We start from the raw sequence: 13,442 nt of genomic DNA, 5'->3' as shown, positions 1-13,442 counted from the left end.
AACACAAAGGTCAGAAATGAAAGTCTGAGGCTCGCACTTGACGATTGAAACGCCTCTAACATAATGATAATGTAATGTGACGTCACATTACATTATTCTGTCCTAAATGTATGGAAGATCAAGAAAATTGTTATTTTGACCCTGAAATATTGCGTTTATGTATATAGTTGTCGTACAATTTATTTTTCAATAATATCTAAGGAATCGAATTGTATTACTTCCTTTTTTATATTTGAAAGTAAAAAAAAATTTTTTTGAGCCGTTGAAGCCCTGTATTTTTTTATAATCTCAATATGGCTTCTTAAATTCCACTTTTTTTTTAAATGAATGGCCCATTTTCTATCCATTTAGCTAAATTTTGTTATAATATTCAACATGTGTCAAGTACCCAATTGTCAGTATGTCAGTATAATTAGTATGTCAAACAACTTTGTCTGTAGAAAGAGGTGCGAAATGAACTCAAATTTTCTATGGGCCTATAATCCTTCGCGTCGAAATTTTTATAAATTTGCCGCTGTTTTCTATTGGCGGAAATAGCTTGACAATCTATACTATACAGACAGTTTACTGTATGGTATTCGTCAAAAAACTGCTTTATGTGTGTTCTTCGGCGAATAATTTACAAAGAGTAAGTAGGACGAGTGTGTCAGATAGGTATTACCCAAGTTCAAAGTAAATTCCGACCGGTCTGGCCTAGATAGTGACCCTGCCTATGAAGTAGTGTTGCCAGACGTACGATAATTATTGTGCACGTACGATAATATGTGACCGAAACTGGCAAAACGTCCCACTTTGTCGCTTGCCATAAGGGCGAGATTTGCTTGCATCTCTTTACGAATAACCTGTCAAGGCGTCCTTATTGCAAGCGACAGAGTGACACGTTTTGCCGGTTTCGGTCACATATGGGCTCCGGTTGGTTTACGTCAACATTGTCGAATTTTTGTGTAAACTGTTCGTATCTATCATTTAAATACACAAATATGAAACTGATTTTTGAGCACTTTAAAGGAAACTTGCGTTTTCTTTGATGTTTATATATTGGATATGTAGGCTTATTTTGCAAGAAATTTTGGGAGTAGTGCCTTTTTGATAAGTGTACGATAATTAGTTCATTGATACGATAATTCTCTTCTGCTCACCTGGTATAATGGCATAGACAAAGAATCTACTTTAATTTTCTTTGGCAATGGTAAATAATTTCAAACTTTGGTATCAACTTTCAGCAGGGGGAGGAAACTAGAGCGTTCGGGCTTTCTCGGCTCCGTTCGGCGCGGCATTGCTCCAAGCAATTATTAGGGTTGGCACAACTTGACATCCCTTTGTGTGCACAATCACAGATAAGATAATTACATGAATTTTGACAACTCTAAATAGCCGAAAGGGATAGTTCCATACATTAGAAAGGGACAACATGATTCCGCCCTGAATCGCTGTCAAACTTCGACTTGGTAGGAAGTTTCCTTTCTGTACGGTACTACTATTATTTATTCTGTGCTTTCAGTTATCAACCACCCCATCGAATGCAAATATTGGGGACACATCTTCAAAACATATACTTTTTAAAAATGAAAACTTATACTTTACATACCTATGAGCAAAATGAATGTATTTTTACAAGATTATAAAAGGCTTTCATTAGAGAGTGGAGTGATCTCCTTAAATCTGTAACGTGAAAACAGCCCATAAATATTTGTTTAGGTTGTTTCTCGCGAAAACTTTAAATATGTATGAAGTTGGGTTTATCTAAGTGTAAACAGTGCCAGCTATTTTGCCCGGGATGATTTTATCTTGCTGTTCACGTATGTATAGCTGTTGTATGTTACAATTAAGGTAAGAACAACAATGAGACATAAAATAAAAAATGTTTCATCCAGCGTGCGCGCTTATACTTAATAAGTAGGTATAGGTATTTAGTATTTAAAATTACGACTTGCTTACACCAAGATAAGTCTACAACGATTTTGATAGGACACGCAGTGCAAGAGTTATTTATACGTCATAATTTCATAGAAGTTTGACGTTTAAAATAACACTTCCAATCGACTTGTCTTGGTCTGATTTTACTAGCCAAAGCCCCACTTCCTTCAGTGGGGAACCCTTCCAAACTTTACAATCAATAGGCAAAAGGAAAATTTAAATTTCCAGTTCCAGGAACTGATAATAATCATCTAAATAATCCCTATTGTTTGAGTACTTAAATAGTATTAGTATTCGGTGCGTCTAGATGGCGTAATGTAACTATTTTATATTCAGTGCCCAACCCGTAATGATGGCGGTACTCAACACAAAAATGGCACATTATAGGCTAGTTACCTTTTATTCGGAGATTTGGGTTATAGGCGCGCATTGGAGGCTTTTCCTTCGTCGTTTTACTTATTTCCACATTAATTTGCTATTCGTTTTGATAGGCAATGCCTACAAACCAATCAATTGCAGGGGGGCGAAACATCTTTCAGGCATTCTCGGCTTCATTCGCCATTCGGGTTATAAAGTCAATTATGTTATTTTATTTTAAGAGCCCGGTAACGATTTTAGAGCAAACATGTAAAATTGATAAATTTAGTCGTTGAAATTGTACGCCTTTTTTACGTAATATCTAAATAACAAGTATTGGTTTCTACGTATATTAGAATATCTCATCTTGCCTTTTAATAATGAGGTCGCAAGCGTGCGTCCCCGGTAATATATGACGAGAAAGGACAATTATAAAAAAATATCAAAAATATGGTGGTAAATTATACAAAATGATGTACAAGAACAGTTTCAGCAAATGTTGTAGATTGTTTAAGCATTAAAATTACGTTGAAATTAATTCGATATACACACAAATTGTCACTTGTTTTGAAGTAATTTTGGAGAAAATTGATTTCGTCTTTCATTTACACTACTTCAAATTTATAATAATAAAAATGTAGTTTATTAAAGTTGAAGTACAGGATACTCGTATTTGTAATACAAAATTAACATTTTTAGCAGTCCAAAATTTACGAAATTTACAAATAAGATCGACAAAATCAGTGCTTTACGCGCGTTTACCTAAACGTCCATCAGAAAAAAATCGTTACTAATTAAGTGACTCTGTTTAAAAAAAAAAGATCCATTAGAATGAAAGATAACAAGACGTGCTAATAGAAACCAGTTTATACTTTTTATTTCTAATAGTTAACAAAAGGTGTACAATTTCATCGACTAAATCTATCAATTTGACATTTTTGCAACTAAACTCGTCAACTCGATAACGGCCTCTTTGCACTTTAATACACTCTGACTCGGACCACTCTAACCTATTTACAAAAAAATAACGACATCCATCGTTATGTAATGTCAAACTTGTAGAGAAAACCTCAAAATGCTATTTCTTGTTTACTTATCTACGTATTTCCTTTGTTATTATTGAATAATTTGTGAAAATATATTCGAGTCTAAGAAAAGTTGGCAACCTTACGAAATTAGACTTTTGTAAAGGTAAAGTAATTTGTATAAATTTTTCTTTGTTAGGACATGTATCTTTTGAAAAAGCTACAGATGGGAGAAAGTTTTGTGACACGACATGGCAGGCATCTGTTATTCTCGTTTCATAACCCGAGCCCGCAGGCGGACATACACCTATGTAGACCACACAGTACTGACCACTGTTATAATAATCACCTTAGCATAAGCTCTGCATAGACCGACGGCCATTTATTTGATCAAATATATGTTAAACGGTGCGAAACTATAAATATATCTAATTTAGAAATGATAACTGTTTGCATGCATTTTGTACTAATACTAAGCGATCGATTCACCACCACTATAGATTCTACAACCAATGAGTTATTAACTTGTAAAGTGTATAAAAATCATACCTACTCCAATTTTGATAGCTTGAGTAGGTAGATAGCAGACGGCGCTATTACTTCGATTGTCAAACGTAAACTTTTGAAAGCCAGAATTACCGCGATATTATCAATGTTGTCGTCTTTAACGATTCGGTGTAAATCGTTGGATGATATAATAATTATCATTATGACAACAATATCTAACTGACGTAATATAGATATGTCGCTGAAACATTTACGCATTTGTTTTTTATTGCGGTACATAAGGCATCTACATATGTAGATATATATTATGTCTGTGCCCCAAGCCCGGACGGGCGTATTTAGGAAATATTCACGAAATTCGTTTTGATCGTGACTCGTACTCGTAATATTAAGGTCAAATATGTTAAGATACCGTGTTTATCCTGAACCCCTCAAACATTTAACATACATGCCAATCATGCCATCATTCTTGATAGGTTTATATAAAAATAAAACTAAATTACGTTCTAAGGACAGGTACTCCGGCGCAAACTCATTTTCAAATAAATGCACGGTGTTTTTATTTGCAATAAAGTTATAAGTATAAGTATGTCTTTACCCATCACGGAACAATGGTGCTCCGGGCTTTTGGGAGACTTGCGTGACGTAGAGCATTCTGCCCTTGCCCGTGTCACGGGAGCATGTACAGGCAGCATCCGCAAGGGGATAAGAACGGGCATATATAACAGACGCCTGCATTTATAATAACATGGCATGCAATTTTATTCATCGCTACTCCCCAAAAGCTTGCCACAAGCTCCCTCGTGTTGACTAATTGCACTAGGAAAACCAGCTGGCGATGGGATTGTTACATTCCTACGTCACGCCTCGTTATTATTATATTAGACCGTTAGTGCAATATGGTTTTGAGTAGCGAATTCATGCGAATCTAAGGATGTAGGTAGTAGGAAAACGACCCCAGCAGGTGGACTGACAGTCTATTTCAAATTGCAGGGAACCTTTGGATGAGAGCAGCTAACGACCAGTCGCTGTGTTAGGTATAGGTCTTTGGGAAACCTATACCCAGCAGTGGGCGTCTTTCGGTGAATATGATGATTAAATACACCATTACATAATCATAGTTTATTGTTAAAATAAAGAATGACTATTCATACTTTTATTATAATTGTAAATTTTGACTAAGTTACACCAAGGTCCATTATAGAGTTAGCGGTCTCCCTTGATTTTAATTATAATAAAAAAAAGTTTTTGATGCCTACAAAAACCGTAATATGACTTAATTAAAATTATAATTACCACAAGAAGAAAAACAGTTCATTTAAGAACACTTCATTACGAATATTACAATTCACTAAAGCACAAACATTTAACGTCCCTATTTACATAATAATTGTTTGCCTACTTCGTCACCACAGAGGACTTAACTAACCAGAGTGACAACTTGATACAGAGAAGTAAGCCCTACCACAGACACGCACGACGCAATTACGTCAGTGAAGTGTAGCTAACCACACTCAACGCGTTAATCGTGTTGTCAATGAAATGCGACGCTAAATTCGGTTGTATCTGGCGCGACTGTGTCTAACAGTATTGTTCCTGTCAAATTTTGAGGCTACTTCTAAGGAGTTTTAAATCTTCGTGCGCCAAGAGAAACATTTTAATAGCTCCTCTACACGATCGGCCGTCATACTGGCCTACTAAGATGGGCCAGCGTGTAGAGAGGGTAGTGTTGTTGGATGGCTTATGGCGCGGCGGGATGGCGATGGGATGGCCACGGTGTCGTTTTTCGTCCGCACATCAGAGGTAGTGGAGGTGCGACGGTGCGTACGCATCTACAATTCTACATGTGGTCCATTCCATAGTGCGTGCTCTCAACCATCGGATGACCATCTCACTGGACCAGCGCTGGGCCATCGTGTAGAGAAGCCATAAGAATATAGCCATAATACAAAAATTGCGCAAAAGTGCGGGAAAAATGTATGGGAGATACGCCAATGAAACAGCTGCCGTATGCCGTGTTTTTGAACAGAACGTACGCGAATTGCCGTATTACCATTACCAGGAATAACATTGGTGCCTAAGCACTTAAAGTAGTGTAACGGTTGTATGAATCTGGTACTCTGGTTAGTTCAGTCTTCTGTGGCATCACATAAATTTAGGGCAATTGAACACTGGCCTTTTATTACTAAGAGCCTGGCTAAGAGCTTTAGGAAACCCTATCGCAGCTCTAATCCATGTACGAATATAATTTGGGTCTTGGATACAATTACTAAGAAGTGCGGCGATCCTGACGCAAAAAGAGAGGTTTGACGCCAATGTTTGTGTGTGTCTATCTGTGGTATCGTAGCTTAAAAACCGATAGACCGATTTCGATACGGTTTTTTTACGTGAAAGCGAGTTTCTTGGGTTCCTTAATTTCTTAGGTATGTTTGATAAAAATAAATCCAGCAGTTTGAAGAGTATTAGCTCTTTTCCAAAATTAGGTAAGTAATTTTTGGCATAAAATGATTTTTTTTTGTAATGTGGGAAAATAGCGGTATCAAATGTAATTTTTTATCAAATAGGAGTACGTGAAGAACTTGAAATTGTATTAATAGAATTCGTCAAGTAAGCAAATCTGCTGTAACTGAACTTTTTGCTGAAGTCAAACCACTCCCCAATCAAAACGTCCTCTCAAAAGAATGACTATACCATTGCTGGAATGACTGAAAAGTAAATACAGCGAGCTGCAAAAGTGCATACCAACTTTATCGATATGTTCCATTCATAAAGTGGGTATGCGCTTTTGCAGCTATGAATACTTAAATCGAAATTTAAAGCAGTACATCGCAGCCACCAAAGCAATGCAGCTGCAGTTGCCATCTGATTATTATTTTAAATCCAGATATATAAAAAAGTGTAAAAAGCTTAAACCAAGTTTAATATAGATTCTAGTCCCAGCTGGTGCGATCACCTTAAAGTGAGAAGGATTCAATAAATATCTGGAGGAGATTGCAATTACAGAGTCGTGCTACATTTTACACCTGAGCTCGTAATGCTGGGTCTAGACCACCGGGGAAAACGTGAAGTATCTGTAAAAACACATATATGTTAACGGCACCAGTCATGGGACATTTAAGAGAAAATTTGGAGTATTTTGATATTTTCTCGGTACCTGTAAAATTTCTACCACTTTATGCGTTAAAAGTTGAATGTTCTATTCGTCCTTCATATTTTCAATGTACTTAATGAAATATACTGCAATTGGTTTCAATATTATTAGCAAATAAAAACTATGTTTTTATGCTCCAGTCATGGGATGTAAGGTGCCATTAATTTTAAAATAAAGAAAAATCAATGAAACACCTAACTTAAGCATCTCTATGGTTTTTGTTTGTGGTAAAATGTAGCCAGTGTTTAAAAACTAATGATAAAGACTTATTTTGCAGGATTTGTCAATATCATCCCATTACTGGTGCCTGTTCCATTATGGGGAGGTTTATAGGTAGCATTCCAATAGCGACTGCAACATTATTACTTTATTTCGAATCCTACACTGGAACAGGTGATGCAACATCAGAAAACTGTAAGCCAAAAAGAGCTTGTTAGCTTTTACGAAGGGTTTTAAAATCTAATATAATTGACCTATGTAGAAATACCCATTACAGTACATATGGGGCTACTTTATAGCACTAGTGCGAGAAGTAGCATATTACGTTACTGTGTCGAACATTTAAAGGGCCATATGTACTGTAAAACGTTGTACGATACATGTGCGAATAGGTAATTCGCAACTCGTGTCGATTTAAAACACTCCCTTCGGTCGTGTTTTAATTTATCGCCACTCGTTTCGAATTTCCTATTTTTCGCACTTGTATCGTAATGTACTATTTTAAGAAAAAAAATATTTACGAAATTTATCATTTGTATAAGTATGCAAAATACTTTATTTATTAAAATATTTGCTTCCATCGACTCTCAGATTGAAGTCGGTTCCAAGTCAAGTTTGTAACTGCAAAATAGCAAATAAAGTTGTAAAGTTTCTCGTCGACTTATGTTTGATTTAATCAGGATTCGGAACCGGTATTGAAATACTTGTTAATTTTGTTCCGAAACCGTTATATTATTATTATTATTTTTTTTATGGTAGAGGAGGCAAACGAGCAGACGGATCACCTGATTCAAAAACTGGTTAATTGACTGAACGCAAATTAACCAATTTCGTCGTATTTCGCAAATGGAACGAAACCGTTAATGGTTACGGTGATCGATATAATACCGGTTATTCTCAGCACTCGGAGACCCTCGTGTTCATATGTGAAAGAGATAGCAAAATTCACTCGTACTATCTTGCTTCGATATTTTTAATTTAACTGGTTCATTTCATACTACAAAAACGGAAGACGAACGAATTTGGCGTAAACTGTTTTTCAATCTATATCGAGTTTTAATTTTTTTGCAGAAATCGCAAAGCGTCTGGTTGACGTAACTGGTCACCGAAGAGCTGGCTGCTTCCTCGCACAATATATCAGTATTGCAATACAACGAGAAAATGCCGCCAGCATCATTGGTACAATGCCTCAAGGGCCTATTTTAGATTTAAGCTATAGTAATCCTCTGTGTCCATTAAGTATATTGTTATTGTAAATAAAGTGGGAATTTTTAATGTAGTTCTTTAATCGTTAACCGTAAACGGAAACGAAATTACAGGATGAATGAACGAAAACAGTTTGAAAAATAAAACGATTTCGGCCCTGATTAAATGAAAATGAAGACGATTTATTTCATAAATGTTGGGTACACATATGAAATACCTGTGTCAGGAAGTCCCGCTCCTCCATACTAAACAGTGGTTGTTTGTAACAATTGTAACTATTTTATTACTTATCTATAACTTAAAAACTAGAAGTTCTTATTACTCATTACGATGACAGGACCCTGATGGACTTAATAATGCTCGTTTCACGCTAAAGTACGGTCAAGGTAATACAGATAGAAGTACCGGTATCAGCGTAATTCGTCCCATTCGTTTTTCGTTCATTTCTTATGTCCGTCTCATTCTGTGTTCGTTACTCATTCTTTATTCGTCTCGATCGCTATACGTCCCTATCGTCTTGAGTCCAATTATGTAACCTGTCTCTTTCTTAATAAGTCTTTTTCGTTTTTCGTCACGGTCGGTGTAATGAGTGACGACACTCATTCTTTATTCGTCTCGATCGCTATACGTCCCTATCGTCTTAAGTCCAATTATGTAACCTGTCTCTTTCTTAATAAGTCTTTTTCGTTTTTCGTCACGGTCTTCCTATGACTCATTCTTAATTATTCCCTTTCGATTTTGGTCTCATTCACTTATTCGTCTCATTTTTTTTTCCATGCATTCGTTATTGGTCACATTCGTGATTAGTCTCATTCATTTTCAGTCTAATTCTAAGATCGTTACATTCGTTTTGCGTCTCGGTTGCTATGAATGCAGTTATATTTTCAAATGAAATAATGTTTATCTTGAGAAAAATTAGCTATCTTAAGTATCTAAGTCCCAGTCCCTTCAGGGCCCTCATTTTTTTTCCGTTCTGTATATGTCTCCTAAACTTCAATTTGTTTATCAATTCCGATCCGGAGGAGATATGAATAGCAACTAAGACCTACGCAGTACCGGACGATTAGCGAACGTGCCCAAAAATAACGGAACGAGTTACCACTAAAGACAAAAAAAGAGTGAGACGAATAACGAAAGTGACTAAAGATAAAGTGCGAATAATACCAAAAACGAGAGACACAAACAAAGACATAGTCCTAGGAAGACCGTGACGAAAAACGAAAAAGACTTATTAAGAAAGAGACAGGTTACATAATTGGACTCAAGACGATAGGGACGTATAGCGATCGAGACGAATAAAGAATGAGTAACGAACACAGAATGAGACGGACATAAGAAATGAACGAAAAACGAATGACCAGTACTTCTATCTGTACATATAATGCCAGTGACTACTTATTGGAGAATCGTTTTTTTTTGACATGAAGCACGAACATTTGTGCAAATATTTTTATATGTATATGTAGTGGGAATTAGTGGCTACTCATGCATATTTTTTTTGGAGGTGAACCTCGGCGAAAAGTAAAAAAAAAATTGGAAGGAAAAAAATATTTTTATTTTTTGCAATGAAGTTTAAGGACAGGATGCTGGTAAAAAATATGCATTTTGTAGTTTTTTTTATTGTTATCAAATATAATTTTGTTTAGTTCACGTAACTTGAATCGTTTATAAAATATGACACTTTCAATGATACCCTAATTATTTTACGTTATCCTGAATAACTCGCAAACAAAAGAGAATCGAGGTCTGATGTTAAGCATGGAGGGTCCTTAGGACCTAACAGTACACTACCAGAAATATCGACAAAATCCGTCGTTGGGGGCACTTCTTGTTCGCTTAGCCTGCTAGACCCTTTAAGTTAACAATTTATCTCACTATTACTACTACTAAAAATTGAAATAATTCCACCAGCACTATTTACGTGGCCTTGTCTGTCCTACCCCCAGAGTGATTTTCAAAGTGCAGAAGTAGTGAGGAGTGAAGAGAGAACAGGCATAACCTAAAATTAAATAATCTTCATGAAAAACTTCAAAAGTTTGTAATCGCCTTTAATAAGCATTAAGGGTAATTTATTACCACGCACATTGTCTAGTGGTAACCTCCAGGCGGTACTGGCACTGGCATTGGCTGAAATCTGACGCAGTGGCCGAGGACTCCTGGACTTTCGCAGATACAATCCTCCATTTGGTTGTAACCCAATAAGTGTGATCCAGGTTCGCAGTTCAATACCTCACCTGAAACAATCGTAAAATAGTTGAAAAGTTGATTCACGATAGCTAGTTCGGGTTTTATATTGAGTTTTTTGACAGTTCAATACGAGTATAAATCTCGCACCAGTCTTATGAATCGTCCGACCAATCGAGGGGCTAAAATTTCAGTCTAGTTACAGTCAAGTGGGGTATCGTTTGAAAGCGTTTGAGCATTTTAAAACAATTCTTCAATTCAACATTTAAGATTATACTAATAACACCTTATTTTAAATAAATGAAAAATTACTGAAATCGCTTCCTATGAAAATTATTTACTTATCTCTGATAAATCAACATACATATCGCATCGGGTAGCGCAAATTCGTTAGTCAATTTGCCGATATATGGCGCTATACACAATTACACTAAGTATATACTTCTGGTCAAAAATTTTTCGTGTTTATTTGCATTTAAAGTTTGTATGGAATGAACTTACGCTTGACCGTTTTTATTTTTTATTTTCTATCTGTCAGGATTACTCTCCATAAACTTGCTGTAGGTATCACAAATAACTTTGCTATGTATGAAATATGTCGCACAATTTACTGAAAATACATGAGCTAAAACTTGAAATTCGTTTTAAGTAACTATGTATGATAAAAATTCAATATGAATACTTACGTTTATACCACTCTTCATAACTCTCGGGCCTCGGCGGTATACTTTCACCATAGTCAAAGGAGAGTATCAACAGAAATCCCTGAAAGAAGTAACATTTTCTATCATTAAAACTTTTTTGCGGGTAGATATGCACACTTTCTACCAAATAGCATTAAGGTTACATTCGGATTGCGACTGCAGCAGCGTTACTGTTGACAGGGTAATGGCAACTGTACATTTTATTAATATATTGTATTGCTGTCATTCCCGCATTACTGCCACGATTCGAATATTCAATCGGTCACACATGTTATGTAAAAGAATAACAGCGACTCCGCGCGCGTTAACACTACAGCAACGACGTTGTAACTGTAATAAAATGAAATAAAAATCTTTATTTCAGGCAACTAATGGCCCATAGATAAATACCTTAAAGCGAACATACATATCATAACAATATATATTAAAACTAAACACTACAAATCACAGTATGGTTGCCATGCAATAGGTACGCAAACGCAACCTCGCAGTGTCCGGGAGCCGGCCGCGGAACTGCCGAAACTTGACACCCTTCGGCCAAAACTCCTCCTAGACGTTCAGTCGGATCGCTCACTACAAACTTATTAAATAATGTAATGCTGCTGCAGTCACCATTCCAATGTCACAAACCAAATCTGCACACAGTGGTTAACTGACGGTTACGGTCGGTAAAATTAATTCCAGTTGAGTATCCCCGCATTGCATCATGCTGCATTGCCGTGGAAAATAGCGATGTTACGGTGAAGGTTTTTTATAAATTGAGTGTCGGATTCGAGATTTGAATATTATTTTTGCTTCAGATTGCAGTGGTGAAAATAAGACAAACATCCAGGACATAACAATTGAAATTGACATTTCCTGCAGGAGTAACGTTGCGAATGGAATGTTACCTTTACAATCACGATGGCAATGTGCAAGACTCGGAAAAACGCCCGTCACTTTGAAAACAACCCTGTACCGTACAACAGAGACTTTCTTTACCCATGTCAACGTTTAATATGCCCCAATGACGATGACGTCCGTAGACTTTGAACGAACATTACACACAAATACACAACACAACACACTACACATAAATAGATCCTACATTAAGGCTATGTTTTTAAAATGACGGGTGATTTTCCGAGCCTTGGCAATGCTTTTTGGAACCATCACTGCAATGAAGAGACTTGCAGAGTAGTATAGAGATTCTCAGGTTTCACTAATTACCTCTGCTGGAAGTAATATACGTGTTATTTGGACTAAAAGGATGATTAATTGTGTTCATTTAAGTAGTAGAAAGAATAATAAATTAGCTTACCAAAACAAAAACTTGCAAGTATTTCATTATTTAGCGACTACTTAACAGATTAAGACGTTTAGAAACGGAGTTTAGTCAGCGTTGCATTTGACTTATATACTTGTATGTGGGTTGCCAATTGTATTGATATAATAATCCGTATTACCTTGTACGTTTTGGAGTAAAACGTAATTTTACTCCCTTCGAAAGCAGCATTATATATGAACGCACCCCTTTATGCCGAAGTCATAATTTAATTCCCATATAGTGTATATAATTTGGCTAAAACTATGTTATGATATGACCAGGTATTTTTAATTTATTTTATTAATTCCAGCTCTTAATAAGTCAGCTATTATTCTGGCAACACACAAATTCGATTAAGCTTCATGGTCGATTTGTGATCAAATACCCTTACCATAGTAATAACCTACTACGTGCTACTACCTACTCTACTGCGTATCGATAGCTTAAACATGCAGTTATCAGCGGTCACCTAAAGTACTAAATATCGTTATAGCGTTTTTCATATACTTAGGTAATTCTGTTAAATTATGTTTTTTCAAAAACAAATTATATCCAATTGAAACAATGCGGTATGATACCTTTGGATATGGTGCTTTACGCACACTAGCGTTCCCTCCCCTCCCCGTGACGCAACATGGACGCAACCTCCCCTTTTAGCATGAAATATGTCCATGTTGATGGTTTTTTTTTCGAGAAAAATGTTAGAGTTAGGTAAAAAGTGTCAATGTAAGATACAATACTACATTCGTTTCAAGCTGGATATGAATGAATGAATAGAAAATCTTTATTTTTAGGCAACTATAGGCCCATAAATAGATAGCTTAAAACTAGCATACATATAGTACAATATGTCTTTAAAACTAAAA

At 36.0% G+C, this 13,442-nt stretch overlaps 1 long non-coding RNA gene across 1 annotated transcript; it reads left to right on the top strand.

The window, feature by feature from the left end:
• The first annotated feature begins 2,744 nt into the window (after positions 1-2,744).
• LOC133522029 (uncharacterized) lies at positions 2,745-12,581 on the top strand. Its single transcript, XR_009799980.1, has 2 exons — positions 2,745-3,465; positions 12,071-12,581. It is a non-coding gene; the product is annotated as an uncharacterized LOC133522029 (long non-coding RNA).
• The last annotated feature ends 861 nt before the right edge of the window (positions 12,582-13,442 follow it).

The sequence above is a fragment of the Cydia pomonella genome, chromosome 10, assembly GCF_033807575.1.
Source record: "Cydia pomonella isolate Wapato2018A chromosome 10, ilCydPomo1, whole genome shotgun sequence".
NCBI lineage: Eukaryota > Metazoa > Arthropoda > Insecta > Lepidoptera > Tortricidae > Cydia > Cydia pomonella.
Note: the sequence above shows the minus strand (reverse complement) of the source record. Positions and strands in the feature narration are given on the sequence as shown.